We start from the raw sequence: 10551 nt of genomic DNA on the forward strand, positions 1-10551 counted from the left end.
AATATTCTTCAGAGAACTGAAACTAGAAATCCTAGTGATGCAGATATACCTGTTCTGGGTATCTTCTTGAAAGAGTTAAAGACATCATATAGTGATACATACGTGCCCATGTTTGTAGCAGCACAATTCACAATAGCTGAAATATCAAAGCAGCCTATATACCATCAGCAAATGAATGAAAAAAGTCTATACATACACAATTGAGTACTACTAGGCAGTAAAGAATGATGCCAGGTGTGGTGGTGCACGCCTGTAATCCCAGTACTGTGGAGGCTAAAGCAGGAGGATCATTGTGAGTGCAAGACCAGCCTGGGCTACAAAGTGAGCTCAAGGCCAGCCTGAACTGCAGAGCAAGACCCTGCTTCAAAAAGACAAAAACAAAAAAAGGATTGACAAATTTGTGGCATTTGCAGGAAAAAAGATGAACCTTGAGACCATAATGCAGAGTGAGATACATCAGATACAGAAGTATAAAAATCATATGGTTTCTGTCTTAGCCACCTTTCTCATCACTGAGGCACTATACCCAACGTCCACAAATTAAAGGAAGAATAATTTATTTTGGTTTGTAGTTTCACTAAGTTTCAGTCCATGCACGGGTTGTAAGCTCCAAACAATAAAAGATGGACTCTTCCTGGTTACACCCCTAATGACCCACGTCTTCCGAAGGCGTCCTACCTCCTAACTAATCACTCCATGCTGCAAAAAACTTTCCAAGTGCATGGGGCTTTTAGGACCACTTTAAATCCAAATCATAAGCGTTCCTCTTATACCAGAAACACAAACTATAAATAATTTAAAGAAAAAAAGAAAAGAGACATGGTTAGAAAGAAGGAGGTAGACTTTGTAGAGATGGGAAAGGAACAGGAGGAAGGCAGGAGAGGGTTGGGAAGGTAGGGAAATAAAAATGATCGAGATGTAATGTTTATATGTACCAGTTTCACAGGATGAATGGAACTACTATGTGCTGTGTATACTAATTGTAAGTATTATGTACCCTAAAAAAGAAGGTGACCCGTTTTTGTTTTGGTCCTTCCAGTTTGTTATGAATATTGGCATTAATACTGAACACACTATAATGTATGAGGGAAGACTATGGCCCTGGAGGCAGAGCATGGGCTTTAAATCATGTTAAAATGAGTGTGTCTGAGCAGGAAATTCAGAATTCCCTTGCCTTCATTTCTTTCTCTGTGAAAAGGACCAATACTGACTTCCTGGAAGATTTTTTAAAGAGGATTAGTCTAGATTGTAAATATAAGTTGCTTAGAATTGTGGATAGTTCATGATCAAATTTTCAAACAGCATCATCATTATTACACAATTATAATTGACCCATACATCTCCTCAAGAGCTTTACAACAGGAATACGTATACGGTTCAACCCACGATTATGTACACACCATGTTTCTTAGTAACCTGCCATGTACTAGGCAGTATGTTAAGAAAGCAGCAAATTATTTTATTTATTATCCACAATTTTATAATGAAGAGATTATATTAGCAGTAACAATGACTACTAATAAAATAACAGTGTTCATTTTTCCTATGTGGTCCATGTGCATCTTTTGTTATGCTAACTTGCTCTGCTTTGCAGGAACAATGTCCTTCATCCTCAGGACCACTCTACGTGTGAAATGTCATGATAGTGCCTACTTATTGCGTGAGGAAATGAAGTGGAGATTTAGAGACTTCTTCAGGTAATGCACCGATGTGATCAACCCTTTATTTAAATCCAAATCTCTCTGAACTTCTGTCAAGCACCTCTCCCTCTCAGCTTCTTCTACCATCTTCAGAACCTATAATCTCCTCCACGGGTGTCATAGTCAAATTTCAGAGTATAATGTTGATTTTCTTCTCAAGGTTTCTGTAACAGCACACTTACGTTGCTGTCCTCGTATCGTACCAGTCCCATCCTAAGGCTCTTTTGCTGGTTTCTCCTCAACTCCCTGCAAAATAAATGTTGTAAGAGACCAGAGAGCAGACCCCGGACCTCTTCTTTTACACTCTGCACTTGGTCATCTTGTTCATTTTTTTTTTTTTATCTTAAAATGATTTTTTTTTATTTTAAAGATAAAAGGAGGGAAACATTAACAGACATACAACATTTTACAACATATCACAAGCACAATACAGACAATACAGAGTTACAAACAAAGTGGTAGGGAATTAACAATGCTTGTTGTATTACATATTGATATCTTCAAAGTGGCTTCTCATGAAAACAGATATAGACATGCAATACTGGTTAACCAAAGACTCACTGACAGTTTCTTTCAGCATAGAAATAGAAGTCAGAAGAACAACCATGTTAACTATCCTGTATATACATACATACAAAATTTCTCCTTCTTTCCCTTCTCTTTTCCCACATCCCAGTTGCCCTCTACTTTTCAGCAGTTTCATTGTTTTTAATATAATCGGTAGGTAAAAAACCCCACATTTACAATCTAGCCAGTTCATATAAATAGGAAGCTAATATCTTTAACTAAGTACTTGAGATGTCTGATGGGTTGTTTGATTTGTGTCTCAAAATTAATATGTTCAAATCAAGTTCCTGACCTCTTCTGTCAAATGTTTTTCTCCCAATTGTCTCCTTTCCATAATTTAGCAATTACATCCTTCCTATTGTTCAGGGCAAAGAACTTAGTGACATCCTCACATCTTTCCTTCTCTCACAAGTCATTGACCAATGAGCAAATATCCTCTGGTCTACAAATGAAGTATGTCTTTTTTACAAAAAATTTGCCAAGAAAGAAGGCAAAGTACAGGGCCTTATATACACCAGGCAATCAGCCTACCTCTGAAGTGGCTACATTCCCACCCACCACAAATAGTTTCTCTTGTCTTCTATTGTCTTCTCTTGTCTTCTCCTCTCTTTTCTTGTCTTGCCTTCTCTTCTCTACTCGCCTTTCTTTTCTAGAATGCAGCATTAGTTATTGAACCCATAGCCTTGCATACACTAGGCAAGTGGTGTACCACTGAATTACACCCCCAGCCCCAGAGATGACTTTAAAAACTATATATATATATATATATATATATATATACATATAGATAGATAGATAGATAGATAGATATAGATAATTTTTGCCTGTTGAAGATCCTTGTTGAAATGTGGATTGAGGCTGTTACTTCAAGTTTTCTCTCTTAGTTATTGCACCTGACTTTAGGATCCAAAAAAGTGCTTTTTCCAAGTTGTATCTTTTGTTCTGGAATTGCAAGAGAATACAATTATAGTACCTGTTTACACTGTGAAGTGCTTATTTTAATGAGAACACCCCAGTGGCTTTCTCACTGTTAAGAATGCCTTGTGAATGTATGATTTATGGAGAGCACCTGTAGTTGTATCCGCTGATATTGTCTGTTCATTGGAAAATAAATTTTGAGTGTTTCCCCTCCCCTTCAAAAAAGATTAGAGAGTACTGTGGGTAAACAACAAGTATATGAGGTGAAAGTACTAGTCTAAGAGTATATTTTGTGCACAGTAGAAATTTTCTCATGTCTCTCAAGGTGATGGAACAAGTGCTATTTGAAATAAATTTGAAATCCAGGTGTGGTGGCATATGCCTGTAATCCCAGCACCCAGGAGACTGAGGCAGGAGGATCGCTGCAAGTTCCAGGCCAGCCCGGGTTACACAGTGAGTTCAAAGGCACCCTGAACTTCACGGCAAGATTTGACTTCAACACAATAAAAAAGTGAAGTAAATTTGAGTAAATCGGTTGACTTATGTAAGATTCAGGAGAACTTTCTGAAGGTGTTAACGCTTGCATCTACCAGTCTCCCCAAAGCCTCATGAGGTCATAGGTGGGGCTTTTCAGAGGTGACTGGATCTAGAATGTGTGATGGGGTTGTTCCATGGTACAATGCTAAGATTAAGGTTGCCCCCATGCTGGGTATGAGTGCTACTTGCCTAAGGCTGGGTGCCCTCGATAGAATGTAAGGGACGGAAAGAGGGTTGCTGCTTGTTCCTTGTTCAAGTACTCCTTGCTACTTCCTGCTTCCTGGCTACTTCGCTGCTTCCTGCCTTCCTGTATTCTGCATGCTATGAATGCTTTCTCCTCTGCTGTGCCCATCTGCCATGCCACCCTGCCTTGGAGTCAGCCTACTATAAACCGAAACCTCTACAACTGTGGGCCAAAATAAACCTTTTCTCCTTTAACTTTGGGGGTCTTGTATTTTGTCTGGGCAATGAGAAAAGTGACTAAGACAGTACGTTTGCATGGAAAATTCAGAGAGGGATAAGTTTCCATGCATAATTGCATGGTAATGTGAAATTGAATCCGTGCTCTCTAGTGAATTTTCCATCGTGAAATAAGTGTTCCAGAAGAGGTGCCCTATATCTAGGACAAACATAACATTCAGATAGCTACCATAGTGCCTTCACATTTGTTTGAGATTGCTCTCATACCTATGTATGGTTCAGTCTTTTTTATTCTTTTTTTTCTAGAAATATTGTCTGCCCACCTATCTGGGTTAGGAGTTCTATGTTTCCTCGACATTGTATTCTTCCCTTATTATAGTACTTATTGCACTTTAGAATAATTATTGTATTTCTGCTCTTTCTCTAGACTTAATATCTTATAGAATGTGGGTATATCTGTTCATGATCACTAAGTAAGAGCTATATCTTGTTGAGCTTAAAAATCTATACCTCTTGTTATAGTGTCCAAATGTTAGTATGTCATCAAAAAACATTCCTAATGTAACCAAAATTTTGCTGATAAAAAAGATGCTTTATTTCCCCATCTAAAGAAGCATGGAAAACAGTAAAACTTGAAGCCTCAAAAAGTGACATGGAATTACAGTGCACATCACCTAGAACTAGGTTCTAAAAATGTATTCTGTGTCTCACTAATCACTACTTAGAATTCACTATGTTTTTATATTTGCATAGGAAAAGCTAAGAATCCTAACTGAACCGAAAGCATGTGGAGTCCAGACCCTTTTCTTGCTCTTGCCTTCTGTACTTTCTTTCCTGTCTGAGGAATGCTGGTGAGGATGCAGAGAAACGGAACTGCTAGTGGGAATGAAAAGTACAAGAACCAGTATGGAAAACAGTATGCCAGATTCTACAGAAAAAAAAAGAAAGAAAAACCTAGAAATAAAACTAGTGTTAGCTCCTTGGTGCAAATCTGTTTTAGCTACTTTCTCACTGCTGAAACACAATCCCCAACACCTTCAACTGTAAGGAGGAAAGATCCATTTTCACTTACAGTTTGTAGAGTTTCAGTCCATAGTCACCTGTTACCAAGGCAGGGCAGCATGGCAGAGAAACATGGGAGAGGTGAACAGTCCATGGCACGTCAATCAGCAAGCAGCGAGAGAAGAAGGGAAGACAGAGGGAGACACCCTTCAAGGCTATGCGCCTAGTGACCAACTTCCTCCAACCAGGCTTCACTTCCCAACATCACGTTTAGCTATAAACTTGTCACTGGACTAATTTACTGATAAGTATCATGTCCCATGATCCAATGACTTCCCAAATGCCCCACCTATGAGTTCATGAGGCTTTGGGGGAACATGTAGATATAAAGCAAAATATCCACAGGAAAGAAAACAGTTTGTCGAAGAGATATCTATACTCAGTGTTCATCAAGGAACATTATATAACAACCACAAATAATTTAATCTCAGTGTTTACCAACTGATGAATGAATAAAGAAAATGCTATATACAATGGAATGCCATTAAGCAAAAATTGTAAAATGAAGGCTTGTCAGTTGAGGCAACATACCTGGAACTGGAGGGTATTATGTTAAATCAAATAAGCCAGAATGACAATCTTCTAATATATATGTGGAAGGTAAAGTTGATCTCCAAGAAGCGAATAGTAGAAGAGTAGTTATCAGATAAGAGAATCTCAGTTATCAGTGTAAGGGAGGGTGTAAACTGAGAGAAGAGCTAAGAAGCAATGCAGTTAGATCAGTAGAATAACTGCTAATGTTCCATAGCCCAGTATTTTAATCATATTGACAATTGATTATACCTCAAAATGGCCAAATAGAGCAGATTTTCAATGCTTCTGGAACAAAGAAATCATACATCTTTGAGATGAAATATATGCTAATCACCCTGATCTGGTAAATACATATCGTGTACATGTTTTGAAATATCACACTGTACTCCATAATTTTTTCAAATTGTTGCCCTTCAAAAATATTTAAAATTTGGAAGACATTGGTTGTCTTGTGAAGTTGATAATGTATATAAAAGTAAAATGTATAATAAAAGCAGTGCAATGTCAAATTTTAAAAATTTTAAGTATTACATACAAATTTACACATGGTAGAATGGCTGTAACAAAAACAGCAGATAAAAGTGCTGAAAAGAAGGTAAATTGGAGCCTTCATATATTTCTTTGGGAATGTAAAATGGTACAATTCTATTTGAAAATAATCTGCCAATATCTCAAAATGTGAAGTAGGGTTAATATACAACACTGCAATTCAACTCTTAGTTTTTAGCTAGAAAAATAAAAAAATCTACTTCCACAACAAAACTTGTGTATTAGTGTTATTAGCAGAATTATTCATACTATTTAGAAAGGGGAAACAATAACCATTGTCCATCAGTTGATGAGTACATAAATAAAATATGATTTACCTATCAAAGGGTACTTTGTGCTTGGAAGATTGAAGTTAGGGTTGAAACAAGGGGTGATGTCAGTCAAGATAGAAAAGGTAAATGTGATTTTCTGCCTGACAAGGTACTTGCAAGTTAGGAAGTTTTTTAAAAAGAAGTTAACTGGGGCTCAAGGTTGCATCTATGGGGTTTATATTTCCCTCGGCATTAAAAAGCCAGTGGTAACTGAGATACAGTGTGTGAGGAAGACACTCCAGTTCCTTCAACTTTGTCCTATCTGTGACACTCAGGACTTGCATTCTTTGCAAATGTCCAGAGCTCATCGCAAAGGCAGCATAAATGCAAAAAGGACTGCTAAATGTAAATGTGAAGATCGTGATCTGTGAGTACTTACACCTTCTTCTATATGGGCAAAGACTAAGAATGTGATTAAAGAATACATGTTCTTTTGTCATGGAAATAAGATAGAAAGGAGGAGTAGGTTTTGCATTCTCATCAGAGTTATTTTATTGCTATTTTCAAATAAAACTTTGCAAGTAAGGTTTTTTGTATAGTACTACATCTCTTTGATAATGAAACCTAAATATGGACCAGTGGGTCACACTCTATTTCTGATGGAGAAAAACACAGTTAAAAAAAATAAACAGTAAGATAATTGAAAACTCTAAGGATAGAGGTCAGAGTATTAACTACCTACTGTAGTGTAATGATTTAGCCGAAATTTCCTAGGTAAAGAAAACATGCATTTTAAATTATCTATGATCTAAGAATTTTGGTACAATTTAAATAAGTAACTCTGACTCAAGTTATCTCATGAGATTTCAATCAAGCTCTTAACTGATACTGAGGTCTCATCTGAAAATACACCTAGAAAAGAAGGCAATTCATTTCTAATCAAACTTATGTGGTTCTTTGCTGAACTTGTTTATACCTATAGGTGTCTCCACATGGCTATATCACAGCCTGGCAGCTATTTTTCCCCTGGGGGACTAATTCAAAAGAGAGTGAGAGAAAAGAACTCAGTCAGAGAACACAGTCTTTTAATAGTTTAATCCCACAAGAGACACATAGCCTGTTATGTTTTGTTAGGTGTGAATCAAAATGTCCAGCCCACACACAAGAGGAGAGGATTACACATAATAGTACATATGCAAGGATGATGAGATCTTTGGAGAGTTAGTAACTGAGTATCATGGTAACTTTCATAAAGAACACGTTTACAAAATTATCTTTTTAAATTTACAGAGGACGCTAAATGCTAAAGCAATGTAAGGAGAAGATGAGGAAAAGCTTGATGACACTCATCTGATCAATGATGTCTTGGATAAGGCTCCAAAAACACAGGAAATAAAAGAAAATGCAGACAAATAGAATTTCATAAAAATCAAAGTTTCTGGCACAACAAATGAAAAGATCATCAGCTGAAGAACCAACATGTAGAACAGGAGAGAATATGTTCCAACTTCTTTAAAAAGGAGCTATTATACAAACTGCATGAGAAACTCAAACAAATCAATAGAATGAAAACAAATAAGCCAATTGCAAATGAACAAAGGATCTGAATAGACATTTCTCAAGAGAAGAGTTATGATTGGCTCTTAAATACGTGAAACTACTCAATATCTCTAATCTTCAGGGAAAAGCAAATCAAAACTTCATTGCATTATAAACCTTCACCTGTTAGAATGGTATTTTTCCCCTAAAATAGAATAACAAATGTTGATAAGGATGTGAAGACTTGGAACATTTTTACCCTGTTGATGTGATACAAATTAATACAGAAACTTTGGAGAATATTATTGTACTTCCTCAAAAATATAGAATTATTATCATTCAGCAATTGCATTTCTGTATGTATATTCAAAGGAATTGAAGTTGATGTGTTGAAAAAGTATTTGTGTTCCCATGTATACTTCACTATTATTCTTAGTATACAAAAATAAAATCAAACTGTATGTATGTTTACTGATGTATTAATGGATAAAGAAAATATCACACATACAGTGCAATATTGTGCAACCTCTAAAAGAAGGAAATTCTAAATTCTGTCACTAATAACAACATGCACAAAACAGAAAGACATTATGTTCAGTGAAATAAGCCAGGTATAAAATCTAAAATAGTTGAACTCATAGAAATGTTACATAGGTTGTTACTAGCAGCTGTAGGAGAGAAAATAGAGAAAGGGAAAATGTTACCAAAAAGCTATAAAGTTTCAGCGAGGTGGGGGAATAAGTTTTAGTGATATATGCTACTGTATTATGGTGATATTTAATAAAATGATATTATATATTTTAAAATCTCTAAAATAAATTTTAACTTTCTCACCAAAATAATGATAAATCAATGAAGCAACCAATGTATTACTTAGCTGGATTAAATCTTTCTCTATCAAAGCACCACATTGAGACAATGATAATTTTCATTTATCAATTAACTTAAAACAAAAAACATGAAAAGCTTCTATTTGAAACTAAATTGTTAGTACATTTTCTTTTGAGAATATAATAAAGGAATTAGATAGTGTACACTTCAAGTTAAATTAATTTTGAAGTGGTAATAAAAGCATATATTACAAACTTCATTGTTAATAAAACTCATGATTTGAAAGTTTTTCAATATGTAATTTATAGTTTGTATGCTGTCTTCAAATTGTGCTTTTTGCTTTCCAGATAGAGACCTTGAAAAAAAATCTTTCTGATATCTCTGCCTTGGGAACCTGAAAATAAGAAACCGGTTTGTGATTTGACATTTAGCCATGGAAAAGCAGTCCTCTTTGAGAGGCATTTCAAAATTCCCTTTTCGAACAGGTTTCCTTCAGGATAGTATTGAGGTGAAAACCCACCGTGCTATAAAAATCCCATAAGGATTGCCCTGACACTTTGTTTGATTCTTAGATCAGACAAGAGAACAAAAGGTAATTCTGGCCAAAAGAAGTAGATTCTTATTTGCCAAAATGTTTTACTTTTAAGAATCCACAAATTAAATAAATCACCCTTTGGAAAACTTTTTTCAAAAGTCACAAATGAACCACATTCAGAAGAGATAAGTATAATTCTATGTGCAGTGGTAGAAAAAATCCCTGAAATCACTTAATGATTACATAAACACAAATATTTCAGTTTTCAAGTAAAATGTGCTGAAAATGCACACACACACCTTTTATTCTGGCATGGTTTTATTAATGCTTCACTATCCACTGGAATACTCTTTCTAGAGTTCTGATTGTGTCATTGCCTGGCTTTAAATCTGTCAGTGGTCTCCTTTCAATAGATAAAGAGCAATCTCTTTAGTATGCAGAGGGCCTTTCTCAAGATATCTTCAAATTCTACCCATTTCTTGGGTCCTGTAACTTCCTCAAAATTCGGATGCTCCCCACACAGGAGGAGTGAGAATACGGGTCCTCTGACTCTTGCCTAGTTTAGTTTATAGTTTGTCTTTTCCTTTTTTTTGCTGTCTTTTTTTTGTTTTTTGAGACAGGATCTCCTTTTGCAGTTTAGGCTGGCCTCGAACTTACAGAAAGACTCCTTCCTCCAGAGTGCTGGTGTGACAGGTATGCGCCACCACACCCAACTGTCAATTCCATATTTTAAGTCATAGTAACAGTAAGGCTATATCGTCTCCCTCCTGATGGTCTCCCAGACCACTGAAACAACCTTTGTCTTTTTATTTAGGCTCCATCTCCAAAACTCATTTTTATCTCAAAATTCTACCTTTATTTTATTTTTAATTTTTCTTTTATCTCTATTGTTTTCTTTTTTTAATTTTGTTTTTTGTTTGATTTGTGTTTGAGACAGGGCCTCACTATGCTGTTCAGGCAGGCCTTAAACTCACTATGTAGCCCAGACTGGCCTTGAACTCACAGTGATCCTCCTGCCTCAGCCTCTTCAGTGCTGGGATTACAGGTATGCACCACCATGCCTAGTTCCCTACCTCAGTTTTGATTACTGCATACACAAGGGTGGATA

The sequence above is a fragment of the Chinchilla lanigera genome, unplaced genomic scaffold (assembly GCF_000276665.1).
Source record: "Chinchilla lanigera isolate Chin_1 unplaced genomic scaffold, ChiLan1.0 scaffold00138, whole genome shotgun sequence".
Taxonomy (NCBI): Eukaryota; Metazoa; Chordata; class Mammalia; order Rodentia; family Chinchillidae; genus Chinchilla; species Chinchilla lanigera.